Source organism: Giraffa tippelskirchi, chromosome 1, assembly GCF_054371585.1.
Source record: "Giraffa tippelskirchi isolate mGirTip1 chromosome 1, T2T-mGirTip1v1.2.pri, whole genome shotgun sequence".
Lineage (NCBI taxonomy): Eukaryota > Metazoa > Chordata > Mammalia > Artiodactyla > Giraffidae > Giraffa > Giraffa tippelskirchi.
In genome coordinates, this window is record NC_137275.1 from 156,658,673 (window position 1) to 156,675,692 (window position 17,020).

The 17,020-nt window shown below is 42.4% G+C and overlaps 2 long non-coding RNA genes across 2 annotated transcripts in view; one reads left to right on the plus strand and one right to left on the minus strand.

Annotated features, from left to right (window-relative positions):
• LOC145510171 (uncharacterized) overlaps nt 1-9,566 on the minus strand; it is a 95,216-nt gene extending 85,650 nt beyond the window's left edge. The window contains exon 1 of the long non-coding RNA XR_014056851.1: nt 9,215-9,566. This is a non-coding gene — a long non-coding RNA (uncharacterized LOC145510171). The remainder of the gene's footprint in view (nt 1-9,214) is intronic.
• LOC145510177 (uncharacterized) lies at nt 9,527-13,690 on the plus strand. Its single transcript, XR_014056856.1, has 2 exons — nt 9,527-9,709; nt 13,518-13,690. It is a non-coding gene; the product is annotated as an uncharacterized LOC145510177 (long non-coding RNA).
• The last annotated feature ends 3,330 nt before the right edge of the window (nt 13,691-17,020 follow it).

Genomic DNA, 17,020 nt, shown 5'->3' on the forward strand with positions numbered 1-17,020 from the left:
ATTGGGAAGGAAGGAGAGAAGAAGGAAGGAAGAAAAAGAGGAAGACAAGATTCTTCCCAGGAGATAAAAAGATCTTTTCATACCCTGAGCCATCAAGAGGCCCAGTTTCATGTTATTTAAGCTCTGTTCCACAGTGATTTTTCAGAAGGAAAGTTCACAATTGCTCTTTTGACAACACATTCTCCTAGGCAAGCGGAATGCCTGCAGTATGTAAATACTTTCTTAGGCCTCAAGCCCAAAATGGGGGGCAGGGGGGCGGGGGCAACTTAACTTTTTCCAAGGTGGCTCCCTGTCACAATATAGCAGTTCTGATAGTGAAGAAGAGGGGAGAATGAAACTTTGGTGTGCAGATAGCAGTCTCCGATACAGACCTCAGGAAGACTTTCAGAAAGACTCCCTGATTTGCATTTCTCTAATAATGAGTGATGTTGAGCATCTTTTCATGTGTTTGTTAGCCATCTGTATGTCTTCTTTGGAGAAATGTCTGTTTAGTTCTTTGGCCCATTTTTTGATTGGGTCATTTATTTTTCGGGAATTCAGCTGCAGAAGTTGCTTGTATATTTTTGAGATTAATTGTTTGTCTGTTGCTTCATTTGCTATTATTTTCTCCCATTCTGAAGGCTGTCTTTTCACCTTGTTTATAGTTTCCTTTGTTGTGCAAAAGCTTTTAATTTTAATTAGGTCCCATTAGAGAAATGCAAATCAAAACCACAATGAGGTATCATTTCACACCAGTCAGAATGGCTGCTATCCAAAAGTCTACAAGCAATAAATGCTGGAGAGGGTGTGGAGAAAAGGGAACCCTCTTACACTGTTGGTGGGAATGCAAACTAGTACAGCCACTATGGAGAACAGTGTGGAGATTCCTTAAAAAACTGGGAATAGAACTGCCATATGACCCAGCAATCCCACTGCTGGGCATATACACCGAGGAAACCAGAATTGAAAGAGACGCGTGTACCCCAATGTTCATCGCAGCACTGTTTACAATAGCCAGGACATGGAAGCAACCTAGATGTCCATCAGCAGATGAATGGATAAGGAAGCTGTGGTACATATACACAATGGAATATTACTCAGCCATTAAAAAAAATACATTTGAATCGGTTCTACTGAGATGGATGAAACTGGAGCCCATTATACAGAGTGAAGTGAGCCAGAAAGAAAAACAACAATACAGTATACTAATGCATATATATGGAATCTGAAAGATGGTAACGATAACCCTATATGCGGGACAGAATGAGAGACACAGATGCATGGAACAATTTTATGGACTCTGAGGGAGAAGGTGAGGGTGGGCCGTTCTGGGAGAATGGCATTGAGACATGTGTATTGTCATATGTGAAACAGAGCACCATTCCATGTTCGATGCATGTGACAAGGGCTCGGGGCCGGGGCAGTGGGATGATCCAGAGGGATGGGAGGGGGAGGGAGGTGGGTGGGGGGTTCGGGAAGGGGAACACATGTAAACCCATGGCTGATTCTTGTCAATGTATGGCAAAAACTATTACAATATTGTAAAGTAATTAGCCCCCAAGTAAAATAAATAAATTTATAAAAAAAAAAAAAAAAAAAAAAAAAAGAAAGACTCCCTGGTGTTTTTCAGGTGTAATAGGGACCCTCCACGGATACTGCCTCTAGGCCAGTTTCTGGTTCTATTATACCTTAATTTCTCCCACCATTCTTACTGGCACCTTCTTATTATTCTCTTTCTCTGTCTCCTTTCCACTACCTCAGGCTTCCTCTCCTTTATTTCCAAAGTGTTCATGCCTTATTTGGCCTCTCAGCAATCAAATGGGGCAGAAACATGATGATGACTCAATTTTTAGATGAGAAAATCAAGGCTCAAAGAAGACAAAGGACTTGCCCAAGGTCATTCCTCTAGTTTGTAGCAGAATCAAGACCAGAGAAACCAGGACTTTGGACTCCTAAGACCTCTGTTCTTCCAACCCTTTTGACGGGATCCCCATTCATTACTGAGTGTACATGTGAAGCCACATATTAAAGGAAGGACACACATTTCTCAAGCCCACAATTTAGCACTGATCTGTGGCTTTTTGTGTCTTGGACATGGTATCCTCTAATACTATAAAACATATGTCTCTGGGTTCATAAGTTGTGCTATTAAAGAGTTATGACCCCATGGATTGTCCATAAGAATAGCTCAATCTCAAAGCTCTAGCAAAATTCCCAGATATCTCTAAAAGGATTTTTTTTTTCTGTTTGGACAAATAGTGTATCTACTGTGAGTGCTTCACTAATTAATTTATTTGTTCACTGATTGTGTTGGCCTCTACCATACCCAAGTTTCAATATTCAGAAATACAAGAAGCTGCTGCTGCTAAGTCGCTTCAGTCATGTCCGACTCTGTGCGACCCCATAGACGGCAGCCCCACCAGGCTCCGCCATCCCTGGGATTCTCCAGGCAAGAATACTGGAGTGGGTTGCCATTTCCTTCTCCAGTGCATTAAAGGGAAAAGTGAAAGTGAAGTCGCTCAGTCGTCGGACTCTTAGCGACCCCATGGACTGTAGCCTACCAGGCTCCTCCGTCCATGGGATTTTCCAGGCAAGAGTACTGGAGTGGGGTGCCATTGCCTTCTCCGAAATACAAGAAGAAACAAAATGAATAGTAAGTCATGGTCTGGCTCTCAAGGAGTTATAGTTGGGAACATAGTTGGAAAGATGTCTAAACAGACAAACTAATTCTTATACGAGCCATGATGGAGTAAGTGTTCTGGATGCCAGAGAAGATTTCAGATGATAAAGCAAATATTTCCGTAGAGTGTCACTAGAAAAGTCCTCACTGAAGTAATGGAATCTGAATGGAGTCTTGACTGATGGTTGAGATTCTGGTAGACAGAGATGTAGGACAGATTCCTGCAAGCATCTCTGATAAAAAAAATAACTAAAAAGAGCCTCTAGTCAGGGCAAATAGCAGCTCTCGGCATCTATTTCATGTAAAACTTGAAACTATCTACTATCAATATGAAAGATTGTGAATAAATTGTGGCATAGTTATAAAATAAATAAAATATATCCCAATTGTCAAAGAAAAAGGATTCCTGCAAGCAGAGAGAATAGCATAATCAATGACCAGAATTTTTAAAAAAAGAAAAGCAAAGCAAACACTGCCATCTGGTAGTGGCATTAGAGTATTGGGAATACAGTTGGAAAGTGGAGCCATAATATAGAAAGTCTTGAATGCTAGAGTCCAAGGTTCAGAAGTTTTCCCAAACATAACAGGAAGCCATTAACAATTTTTGAATAGGGTGATGAAGCCACTAGAGGAAAAAGCCAAGAAGATAGAAACAGAGACCAATATGATTCCTGCAAGTGTGACCCTATAAATTCTAGCAACTATATAATGAGGTTGTGATGGTTAATTTTATGTATTAACTCGACTGGGTTAAGAGATGCCCAGCTAACTGGTAAAACGTTATTTCTGGGTGACTGTTTCCAGAAGAGATTAGCATTTGAATAGATGGGCTCACTGATTGGGGATCATCCAGCCAGTTGAGGGCCTGAATAGAACAATAAAAAGGGAGAGGAAGGGTGAATTTGCTCTCTACTTGAGCTGGACATCCATCTTCTTTTGCCCTTGAACATTAGTTCTCCTGGTTTTTAGTCCTTCAGGAGATCACAGGATTTCTCAGCCTTCATAATCACGAGTCAGTTTTTCAGAAAAAAAAAAAAAAACTTTCTGTATATCTATATAAATCTTATTGGTTCTATTTCTCTGGAGAATTCTGACTAATAAAAATTGTAAATGGAGAAAAAGTGTAAAATACAGCAATGCTGAAAGTGCTACCTAGAGAAAGCCAGATAATCAAGCAGATTTACCCTGGAAAATCTACCATTATCCAGGGTCCAGGGCCTGATATTCTCTGCTTCACAAACTCAGCAATCTGGATCTCATCAGAGTATAACAGTGGGCTAGATTCAGGAAAACCAAAATACCATTTATTAATTCACAGTTAAAAAAAAAAAAAAGTCCACCTGAATAGATCAAAAATTTCAGTTGTAAACCATAAGACCAGCTGAAGCAAAATCATTAGCAACATTATGAAACTTTACAGAATTTCTAGAAACTCAGAGACAGTGAATTAAGCTCAGAGTCTCTATAGGTAAGTGTGTGATGAGTTGCTTCAGTCGTGTCCGACTCTGCAACCCTATAGACTGTAGCCCACCAGGCTCCTCTGTCCATGGGATTCTCCAGGCAAGAATACTGGGGTGGGTTGCCATGCCCTTCTCCAGGGGATCTTTCCAACCCAGGGATTGAACCCATGTATCTTACTTAGTCTCCTGAATTGGCAGGCAGGTTACCACTAGCACCACCTGGGAAGCCCCTACAGCCATGAAGAAAACCCAAGTGCCAACACTGGGCCACTCATAGGTCAGTCCCACTGGCAGTGGACACAGCTCCACAGCTCCCCTGGTGGACACAGAGCATGAGACACTGAGCGCCGTATGTCAACCACAAGATTTTACTCTTAGGAGCTTTGCTGCTATTTCGTGTTTGTGGTTAAGTTACTAAGTCATTTCTGACTCTTGTGACCCCATGGACTATAGCCCACTGGGCTCCTCTCTCCATGGGATTTCCCAGGCAAGAATTCTGGAGTGGGTTGCTATTTCCTTCTCCAGGGGATCTTCCTGACCCAGGGATCAAACCCACATTTCCTGCATTGCAGGTGGATTCTTTACAGCTGAACCACCAGGGAAGCCCACTTGTTGCTATCACTACTCCTGAAAGCCCAATAACTTCCTGCTATTTCCTCTGGAAACGTGGGTTCTGAGTGTGGCCTTCTTCTTTATGTGGACCATTTCCCTCATGGAACTTTGTTTATAGGTCCTACCTCAGCCTCAGCAGTGGCCTGGAAGACAAGTTTTCTTGCCTCAACTGTTGGAAGGTCCAAATCTAAGATAGAAAAATCACTAAAATAGATGACAGGAGTCCAAAAGATGTAGTGTGAACATGATTATGACAAGTACTCCCTGCAAAGCTAGGACCTGGAGACAGACTTATTTCGCACTATAAAAATGTTTTTGTTCAACATTTATTTGGCAGAACCAACGAAATTATGTAAAGCAATCATCCTTCAATTAAAAAATAAATAAATTTTAAAAAAGAAAAGGGTTTGTTCAACATGAAGTTAGAGAAAGGGAAGTTATCAATGTATACAGGCCTTGAATTTTTCCATAATCCTAACTTTTAGGTTCTAATAACCTGTTGAATTCAGTGCCACACTGTATTCATTCAGTGAGGTATAACTGGCATTCCCTGGTTTGCCCCATAGCATGCATGCCCCACAGTGCTGTGGGAAGGGACACCTCAGCCTGTTTCAATGACATCACTCTCTTCCTTTCTTCTTTCCCTCCCAAGTCTGCCTCCCAGGCTGTGTCTGTTCTTTTCCTTTTGCAATCCACAGAGCTAGTATAATCTTTCAGAATTTGGCCCAAAGAGAAGAAAGAGCATTTTTCCTATTAGCATATAGATCTCCGGGGCAAAGAACTTGAGATCACCTTCCACATGCCAGAATGAGTCCAATTTTGACACCTGTTCTCCCAAAGCACCAGTAATAACCTCACCTCCCAGCAAAAGCTATAACTTTAATAGGAAACAGGTCACACATCAGACACCAGTATTGCCAGAACATGCAAACACACACGTACACTCTATCACCAATAACTCATAAAAGAAAATGAAATCTCCCACAGTATCCCCCCACTAGTTCCTCCACGGAATTCCCTGGGGAAGAGGGGAGGGGAGTGTCTAAACACCCTCTACACTCCAGATGCAATGTGCAGTGCTTTTTGGTTGCCATGGATATCGTCTTGATCCACTGAGTAATTGGGACACATTTATCTCATTACTGAAACACAGCTGGAGGATAGGTGATAAAGGGGTGGCAGCAAATGTACACATTTGAAGTCACACAAACTTGGGTTCCAGTCCTGGCTCCATCTTTACTGGCTATATGACATTAGACAGTTACTTCTAGCTCAGTCTCAGTTTTTTCCTCTGTAGAATGGGAATGAGATTCCTACCTCACAGAGCTGTTTTGAGGATTAAATAATGGAATATATGCACTGCACCTCTTATCATAGCCAGCAAATGTTAACTACCTCTAGCACTGTAATTATTGGTTTTATTATCTTCACTCTTACTATGGAACCAAAGGGTCGTATTAGCTCAAGGTTGAAAACAGAAACAGTCCCTCATGTCCACCTGTGAGTTCATTTCTAATAAATGGAAAAGCTACATTCTTGTCACCAGGATCATGGAAGCATTCAAATTCTGCTAAACATAATGAATAGCCTGCAAGGACAGGTGTCAGCTCACAGAGGAAAAAAGCAGAGCTGCCTCTTAGGAACCCTGTGTGTAGTTTCACCTCTTCTCATCCCCACTCATTGCTCCCCCATCTCTCCTTATGCAGACACTCACCTGCTCATTACAAGCAATTTGAGGGGTTTGTGGGGTGGAGCAGATAACTTTCTGTGCAGAAACAGTGACTGTACTTATGCACTGCTCTGTAGAAAGTGAAATTGCATGGCTGGGAGAATCCTATCATCATTCCACCCCCTAATGGGAGAGATTGTCTGCAGGAAGATGAAATTAAATTGTAAGCTCTATTGACCTCAACAACAGGTGCCATTTGGGCAAACCCAAAGGGGGCCATTGAATTGTCAAAAAGATTTAACTCTTCCTGACACTGCAGCACTGGTTGATAGCTTCTCACCAATTCTGCTGCCAGAAATGTCACCACTGGAGGTCCATTCCACTGGGTTCTTGCCCTGAAATCCTTTAAAAAATGTTAATCCCTGGGGAGAGGAAGCAGACAACTCAATCATGCTAAGGTGTTAGTGTAGAGCCTGGGTCCCAATCCTGGCTGAGTTCTTTGGCCAAGTTTCCTCATCTGGAAAATAGAGGAATGCTGAGAATGACAACTGCCTCCTAGGGTTTGGGGGAGATAAAATGAGACTTATAGGGAAGACAGCATAGGACCTCACACTGTGTTTCACAATTCATTCATCACTGAAGGAATCTTTATTGAGCTTCCTCTCTGGCAAACACTCACGTGCTTGGGAAACACAGAGCCCTTGAATACCCTACATCAATTACTCTGGGTTGGGCCACAACTCATCCACCTCCACCATGGAACCAATCCCTGGGTCAAGCTAATATGAATTCAATTTCTCCCAACAAGAAGTACCCGAGGGGAGATACCATTAAGTGGTGGAAGGGGCAGATACAAGAGAAGGTCAGGGAAAGAGGAGGTAAAAGTTCTGAGAGCCAAATTTTGAATAATTTGTAGTTTTACCTCCCTCAGCTGGAGGCCTTCCTCCAGGAGATGGGTGAGGAGAGCACTGAGGGTTAACAAGGATAAGTAACAACCATGGGGACAAGTAGTAGTCTACACCGAAGAGTCACACACCAGCCACAGACCCTAAAATTCCAGTTTAAAGCAACTCACCTCTGTTCCATTCAGCAGGCGATGAATTGCAGGCATTTGCACTTCTGTGGTACCTTTCAGCCAGAGCCTCTAAGCCCTTTTCAAACACAAATCTGTTCAGCCTCATAACGTCTCTGAGAGTTGGCAAAGGGATAGCGGGATCACTTCCCTCCTTACCTCAAGGGCAGCCTCTTGGGCGGTGGGAGGCAGAGGGGAGGAGGCAGAGGCTGTTTAACAGTCACTTAACCAGGCATCTTGACAGCTCAGAGGAGAAGCAGCCACTTGGGATCAGACGTTTCTGGGACACTTGTTCTGAGGCGTGGAATTACAGAAATACCTGGGTATCCACTTCTGCCTTTGGGGCTTTAGCTTTTTCCTCATTTAGGCTGATAGTGTCTGGGGATTTGGCAGACAGTGAGAGTGCCTACACAATGTCTCCCTCACTTCCTCCTTGTAACAGAACCCCAATTTTTGTCTAGGGTGAAACCATGATTCATGTAAGCCAAATTAGCAATCCTCTTCCCATTCCCCCCAGCTTTCCTTGCAGTAATGAATAACTGCATAACTCAGGTTTGGCCAATGAGATGGAAGGAGAAATCTGCTGGGGATAAATGTGTCAGAATTCGCCAGGGTAACAAACTCTACCTTGGTGACCTAACACAGCAAAGATTTATTTTTCTCTCACATTATAATTCTAATGCAGTTGGTGGGGAAATTGTTCGTCACTCACTGAGGATTCCAGGCTCCTGAAGACTCCATCCTGTTAGAATGAAACAGTCTAAAATGGTGGCCTCCAAGGTCACCATGAAAGAGACAGGAAAGGCTGGAGTTGGGGACACTGATCTCAACTACCTATGCTGGGAAATTATACACACCACTTTCTCTCACATCGGCCACACAAAGCTATGTGACATTAGCGTGAGGGAGGCCTGAAACTACAGGATTACACACAGAATATTTGGTGATACTATGCCACAGAGGTGACTGCATGACAAAGACAACCTCTAATGACACTTCACATACCGCTGTATCCTTGCAGGAAGCCCACTTAACAAACGGCAATCCAGAATGTCTCTCATTTGAAGCTTAAACTGCCTAATGAGGTTGCGTTCACGTCAGCTTGGCATCAGTGAATCTACAGAATAGGCTAGCTGCGTGGATGATACTGAGAACTATAAGTATGGCGTGTATGACCAAGCCACCCAAGATGGCTGTTCTCTTGCTCTCCGCACATCACCTACCAGACCAGTACCTGCTTCCCCTACCTTCCTCATAGGCCTGACCTTCCTACATACTTGTCCCTGACCCAACTGGTGACTGTTCTAACCTTTACATCAGAACTATTCTAACCTTTAGATCAGAACATCTGATATGAACCTGATGCACAAAGTTCCATCCTTAAGGAGCTTATGATGTCATCCCCTCCATGGGCCACCCCCAACAGCCAGGTGTGAGCAGTGCAACTTCCACCCTGGTGGCCGAAGATATGCAGCCCAGTGCCACTGGGAGGTTTCACTGCCGAAGGAAGGCAAGAATCTTCGGTCTTTAGAAACCCCTATGTATGGGGCTGAGTAAGCATCAGGACGAGACTGGCAGTTTTGGGGAAGGCCCTCAGACCTGGCCCAGGTGAAGGTCTTCCTGGAAACCTGCAGTTCCCCTCCTCCACCTCCCTGCTGGCTCAGGGCAGGTGGCGTGCCTCAGCCGTGAGGCCCTTCGCATCTGCCAGTGTTCTGGTGGATGTCTCGGTGCTGCCTACTCACTTCTCAGGGCTTGTGGAGTCCAGGAGCCAAGTCTGCTTCATGTCTGGGTCACCGCCTGCTGCCATGATCCAGCCAAATAGTGTTCTCCTTGAGGTGTCGGCCAGTCAGCACCTACATTCTCTGGAATCTTCTGAGAGATTCCTGCAACCTTGAGAGATTTTTGCAGGCACTTCTCTCCTGGTCTTGCTCCTCCGTCAGGAAAAAGGGTGCCTAATAAACACATTTCTGCTTTAAAAAAAAAAAGAAGAAGAACCTCTCCACGCGGTAGCTTATCAGAGAGGGCGGTGAGGGGCTGTGAAGGGCGTGAGGTGCGTGAGGGGCGTGTCCCCGGCTAGTTTCCCAGGTGAGCAATGAGCCAACCTGACGTCAATTCCCCCTATAACTGGTTACGTCACAACCCCGCCCCACCCTTGTTACAAAGCCTGCTGCCATGTTCGGCCCGCTAACCTCCACTGCTCATAGTGGAATGTCGCTCCAGGACCTTGCTTCAGACATGTAAGTCCCCCAACTCATTAAACCACTGATGTCTCCGTCGCTGCCTCCGGGCCCTTTGTTTGGTCTTGACTGGGCGAGCACAGATCTGGCAGGCCCGCAGGGTGCATGCCAACAACTGGCGGAGTGGCCAAGAAACAGGAAACGCCTGTGAGCTCCCAAATGTCTGGAAATGAGGGCGGGGAATGGGGGCCTGAAAGTTGCAGGAGAAATCCCGGGGTGGCCATCCACTAGTCTGTGGGATCCTGTGGGGGCTGTCGTTGATGAATGGGGTCCACCAAGAGTGTATAGAGAACTCATAGATAGCCTAAGACTTTTTGAGAGATACTGGCCGCTGTTACAGTGGGGGAAAAATGCCCGCAGCTGTGAGCTGGCTGTTGCTTTTTTCTTTTTAATTGGCGTATAGTCGATTTACAATGTTGTGTTAGTTTCTGATATAGAGCAAAGTGATTCAGTTACACGTATATATTCTTTTTCATATTCTTATCCACTGTGGTGTATTACAAGATAGTGAATGTATTTCCCTGTGCTATCCAGTAGGTTCTTGTTGTTTATCTATCTTGTATATAGCAGTTTTTATCTGTTAATCTCAAACCCCTAATTTATCCTTCCCCACCCTTTCTCCTTTGGTAATGTAAGTTTGTTTTCTATGTCTGTAAGTCTGTTTCTGTTTTGTAAATAAGGGTCATTTGTATATTTTAGATCCCACATAAAAGTGATATATATGATGTATGGTAGTCAGTCTTGCTCTGTCTGACTTCACTGAATATGATAGTCTGTAAGTTCATCCATGTTGCTACAAATGGCGTTATTCTTTTTTGTGGCTGAGTAATATTCCTTGTATGTATATGTGTGTGTATAATATATATTACATGTATTTTTTACATTCATCTATTGATGGACATTTTGGTTGCTACATGTCTTGGCCATTTGTAAATAGTGCTGCTATGAACACTGGGGTGCATGTGTTTTTTTGAATAATAGTTTTGTCTAAATATATGCCCAGGAGTGGGATTGCTGAATCATATGATAATTTCTATTTTTGATTTTCTGGGGAACCTCTCTACTATTTTCCATAATGACTCCACCAGATTACATTCCCACCAATGGTATAGAAGGAGTCCCTTTTCTACATACACTCTCTAGCATTTGTTACCTGTCAATTCCCCCTATAACTGGTAATCTCACCACACTACCACCACCTCCAGCACGTTCTTCTGGCCATCCTCTGCTCACAGTGGGATGTTGTTCCAGGACCTTGCTTCAGACAGGTAAGCTGGCCAGGGTGAGGTGGTACCTCACTGTAGTTTTGATTTCTATTTCTCTAATAATTAGCAATGGTGAGCATCATTTCATGTGCTTATTGACCACCTGTATGTCTTTGGAGAAATGTCTATTTAGGTCTTCTGCCCATTTTTTGATTGGGTTGTTTGGTTTTTTCATTATTGAGTTGTATGAGCTGTTTGCATATTTTGGACATCAAGCTACTGTTGATTACATTGTTTGCAAATATTTTCTCCCAGTCCATAGGTTGTCTTTTCATTTTGTTTATGGTTTTCTTTGCTGTGCCAAAGGTTATAAGTTTGATTATGTCCCATTTGTGTTTTTTTGCTTTTATTTCTATTGTCTTGGGAGACTGACCAAAGAAAGCATTGCTACAATTTATGTCAGAGAATGTTTTGCCTGTGTTTATAGGAATTTTATAGTGTCCTATCTTATAGTTAAGTCTTTAAGCCATTTTGAGTTTATTTTTGTATATAGGGTGAAGATGTGTTCTAATTTCACTGATTTACATGCCACTGTCCAGCTTTCCCAACACCACTTGCTGAAGAGGCTGTTATTCTCCAATGTATATTCTTGCCTCCTTTGTCAAAGATTAATCAACCATAGTGTGTGGGTTTATTTGTGTTTTCTATTCTGTCTCATTGATCCATATGTGTTTTGTGCAAATACTATGCTGTTTTGATTACTGTAGCTTTGTGGTACTGTCTGAAGTCTGGGAGTGTTATGTCTCCAACATCCTTTGTTTTACTCATGGTGACTTGGAAATTATGAAATTTTTTTTGTGGTTCTATATAAATTTTAGAATTTATTCTAGTTCTGTGAAAAATGTCATGGGTAATTTGGTGATTGCATTAAATCTGTAGATTGCTTTGGGTAGTATTGGCCATTGGTTTTTATATTTAAAAAGGCCACAGAGGCTTAGCTAAATAGCTGATACAAAGGTCAACTTGAATACTGATTCTTGTTCCTCTAAAATGAAGCATGTGAATGTGAGTGAATAATATGTACTATGTACTACTTTCTATTACTATTATTTTTTAAACTGAATGGGCAATTCAGAAACTGAAAGAAAAAAAAAAACAACCTAAATATGGCCAGGATGAGACTCTTTAGATATTCAAAACTGGTTTTTGCATATGTCTTTAGAGAAAGTAAGTGATCTACCTGGGCCCTCAGGAATTTTAATCCCCAAGTTTAAAAAACAACAACAGAGGGCTTCTAGACTCTAGCAGGAAAACGGAGAGATCTGTGTCTACATAAATACACATGTGTCTATGTGTATCTTATAAATATGAGATGTTTCTGCCTCCAAATGGCACTGTAAGGTTGGTGTGGTGACTCAAGGATGAAAGAGCAGATAAAACCAAGAAGGGTCTTAGAATTCAGGAACAGAAAAACCAGGCCCTTATTGTCCTTCCCTCCCCCCATGTTGTAACTATTAATGGATTTCAGGTCCTCCTGAGTAGTATAACCTGTCTCCCCTCCTACCCCATAGGGAGAAGATATTTGCCTTACTCTTCCCTGCCCCCACCCAGTATATGTGCCTCATCCAATCAGCAAATGACCCGCAAGACCCGTATCCCACTCCTTGTACCCTGGGTATAAAAGTGGACTAAGGACCCCTGTTCAACATCGGTTCTCCCTTGAGCTGGCCCACTGTTCTAAGAGTGTCTGCCACTCTAATAAATTTTATTTCCCTCTCATTCTGTCTCATGTCTGGAAATTCTTTTCCAACCCACACCTGGACCACGACAGTTGGTTTGTGGATAAGCTCTGCTTAAGTGGCTGAAAAGAAATTAAAAGTTTATATAAATTCTCAGAAATATAAAAGAATTCTAAAAAATATAAAATTCTCAGAAATAAAGAAGAAAATAAAAGAAAGTGTCCCAAGTGAATTTCAGGTTCACATGATCTGGGACATATTCGATACTGAATCATTACCTGGTATTGAAGCTACTTAAGCTTATTGGTTTGATTTAATAAAGATATATCTTTTGAGTCATCAGTGTTAAGTATAATACTTCTGTTGGACCTAGGTTTCCTAGAGGTCAGATAGGACCTTATTATATTTGTTGCAAATCTGTCAGCAAAGAAAGTAACTTGATAGGATGAACCTTTCAGTAAGTGAGATAAGAACCTTTAGGTAAACTCTATTGGAGTAATTATGTTTGGGGAATATCTACCAGATTTTGGTAACTTGAAAGTAAGCTAAGTTAAATAAAGTTCATTGACTATCTGAGTCATTTCAAATGGATAGAATTTTGGAACATTAATTGCTGCATGGGTCTAAGTTTATCTACTTTTGCTTCTTAGGAGAGGAAGACTAAGTGTAAGTTTTCCTATCAGAAAATTCTGGTATGACAAACAGTTCACAATTACTTGCTTCTTAGTTTTTGCCAGAGGTTAAGATTTCTAAAGATTAAATTAAAATCAGTCATAATTCTAGTTATTGTAAGCAATTTTCTTTATTGATTATATTGCAATCAAGTGTTTAGCCTTGCCTTTTTACATCTTTTGTCATTTATAGACGGTCATACTCTGATACTTCTGCAAAAGTGCTTCATCTTCAAGAAGATTCATAGGAAGGTCTTTTTGACAAGTACAGGTCTCTGATAAACTTAAGATCATACCACTGAACTGGGTAAGAAATTAAAGAATCCTAATGGAAAACCTGATGGCTTCATAAAAAATTTAAAAGATTGATTATTGAGTGAACTGCTGAATATCGGAATAATTTTTATGGTTTTTGTCTGGAATATTACTTGTTTTGAACTCTATTTTCCACATAGAAAGAAACCCTTCCCTTCAAGTTAGTTGTGATTTATAGCAATTTGGTAAACTACCCCTGTGGGTGGAATTGAACCACTTTTCTTTTCTCTCTGCCTGGCCTCTCTGAAAATTGGAGACTCCTGGATTCTGAGCAGCCTTATCAGGTAAATGGGGAAGACTCTCTCCTGGCAAGTGCAGGAATCTTGATGTTTTCCTGACTTCTAGAAGAGAGAAATTCACTGAAGTGGAGCCTGATGGCACAACTTTGCCGTGGTTTCCCTGGCCTTGAGAGATCTTTTGGGAATTCAGTCTGAGATTCCCTCTGGGGAGTCCCACCACAGCCTTTGTGGTCAATTGACCAGACTGACTTTGCAAACAAATTAGTCTCGATTTGACTGTGGTTGGTGAAGATGAGGGTAATTTGGGGAAGAAAAATATATTTCAGTGAATATTAAATTCTGTTTCTGCTAATTGAGGTCTGTATTTATGAGAGTTATTGTGCTAGCTGTTCTTTTGTCCTGATGTTCAGGATGGAAAGAAAATTATCTAGTGAAGTTGTCGCAGAGTATAACTAACTACTCATGATATATCACTGCTTGCTTTTAAGGCTGCTGCTAAAAGCAGATGTACAATGTTAGTGTAATAATTCGGTATAAGTGATAAAATGTGTAGCCTATAAAATGTTTCCCCATTAACATACCTCTGATCCTGTTCAAAATATCTAACCAGTTTTCCCCCAAGGTATATAGCTAGGCAAACCAAAAGGAGGCCTAGCACCAAGGGACACAATCTGGACTCAGGACAAGCAGCATTCCCCCTTCGAGGGATATATGCTTTGGGGGAAATGATGGAAAAATCTTCATATATGGAGGTATATGGGGTACATTCTGGCTAATATATGGTTAAACTTAAACTTTACTGACCAGAGTGGCCTGTTTTGTGGCCTATCAAACATTCATTATACATCTGCTCTGGCCATTGTGGAGGAGAATGCATTTGAACGTCAAAGTGGAGTAGCTGTGGTTCTGACATCCAAGGTAACACTAGGTGGCCATTGTAGAGGGTGATTTTGGACGTGCTCCTGTGTTACAGAAAACTTGAGTTTTCTGAACTGTATTGCAGACCAGGACAAAAACTACAAGCAAGTGTGGTATTATCTCAGGATGCAGGTACTGCTTGTATTTTGCTTAATGGTGAAGATCTCCTCTCTGTTGTGCCTATTAGATGTGTTACATTTCATTCCTAGTGTGAGCAGAAAAAAATTTGTTTGAGGACTGAGCCGAATTGCTATGTCTACAGTGAGATGCTGTTGTCATCCTCCTCTGGACTTCCGTGAAAAACTGACCTGATTAGTGACTATATGGGGACTGTTGACCATGGGGGGATTAGACTCTCACCATCTTCTTATCACACATGCCAGTACATCAGAAGGACCCATGTCAGTAAACATTATTGTACAACTGACTGCCCATAAGCCCCACTGGGCTATGCTGTGTGGAATGGAATAGGCTGACATTTGGACACACAAGTCCAACTACTGGGATTAACAAATTTTTGTTTGGAAAGACCTAATGGAGAAGGGCATGGCAACCCACTCCAGTATTCTTGCCTGGAGAATCCTTATGGACAGAGGAGCCTGGTGGGCTGCAGTCCTTGGTATCTCAAAGAGGCGGACACGACTGAGCAACTAAGCATAGCCTAGTGGGTGCGCACCTAATGGCATGCATCATAGCATAAGGCAGTAGATCTGTACTGTGACTGGTGACTCCTGGCTAAGCCAACAGAATGCTTCTTTTAGAGCTGGGGCCTCCCCACTGCCACCATGGGGTTGGCTTTGAGCTTGTGAAAGCCTGGGGTGGCCCTACCTTCCTTATAAACTGGACAAGATGCTGCCACCATTGACTCCCTCTCCATTGACCCAAGAAGTGCTTACCTCCAGAATCTGCCCACATCCTGGCAAATGACTGTTCTTAGCATATTGGGGATCTTTCAGTTTATACTTTTGCTGCTGGCATCTGTACTGTATTTGTGATACCTGATTTCAGTGCCCCTCTACATACCTGACCCCAGGTGTACTGCAGAAGAGGAATGGACCAAGATTGTAAGGGTTATGCAGGGTATGTAGGAGTCGAGTATATTATCAGGCCACCAAAGATGTCTGTTCTCTTGCTCTCTGTCCATCCCCTGCCTGACTAGTGCCTGCTTCACCCACACTCAACTCACAGGACTGACCTTCCTACATACTTGCTCCAGGCCCAGTTGGTGATTGTTATAACCTTTAAATGGGAACATCTCCATTATGGAAGAGCTTATAAGAGGGGCAGTGAGGGGCATGTCCCTCTGTTAATCTCAACTACCTGGTAACCAGTGAGCCAACCTGATGTCAGCTCCCCTGTAACTGGTAACCTCCCCCTCCCCTGGGAGCACAGACTGGTGCCATATCCTGCCAGCTGTCCACCTTACACAGTGGAGTGTCAATTCAGGACCTCAACTGTAAGATTCCCCACTCTGTTAAAACACTGATGTCTCTGTTGCTGCCTCTGGGCTCTTTCTTTGTTCTTGAAGCTGGCAAGCACAGGGTTTGTAGGCTGTGGGGTGCAGCCCAACATGGCACCATGGGAAAAGGCTAGTTACTTCTTTCTCAGCAAAAAAGGCATATCATTCTCATGCCTGCCTCTGTGCTGTGCTTGGAGGCTCAGAGTAATAAAATGGAGTATATTATTTCTTGAAGTTCCCCTGAGATTATGAAGAAATCAGGAAGGATTTTCAAAAATCAGCCTGCTGTTGTTACACCTTCTCAGTGCACACTGATTATTAATTCCTTCCATAGAACCTCTGAGACCAGAGACCTCTTCAATAAGAATTCTGGGGGAAAATGGAATCAATGACAACTTTAAAGGTTATTTCAAAAAAATTAAGTCTTTGATGAAAAGGAACAAAAGAAAAAGAAAAAAGAAAAAAACTAGAATTTTTGGATGCCTAGTTGTTTGGAATCATAAAACATGGGGAAAACCTGCTTTCAAATAAAATTTGTCAAGTTCACCTCCTTCATGGGAACACTTTAAAAGGCCCAGCAGCACCCCTGTTGGCCATGTCCTCTTTCAGGCCTTAAAGAGGCCCCCCTTTGTGAATTCCTGCCAATCATCTCGATCACTAATGGTTTCTCCCTAATCTGAGCTGTAATTTGATATGTCAGGAGTGTGAAGAACAATTAACCACTGGAGTATTGCATAACTTCAGAAGTCCCTTGAGATGAAATGT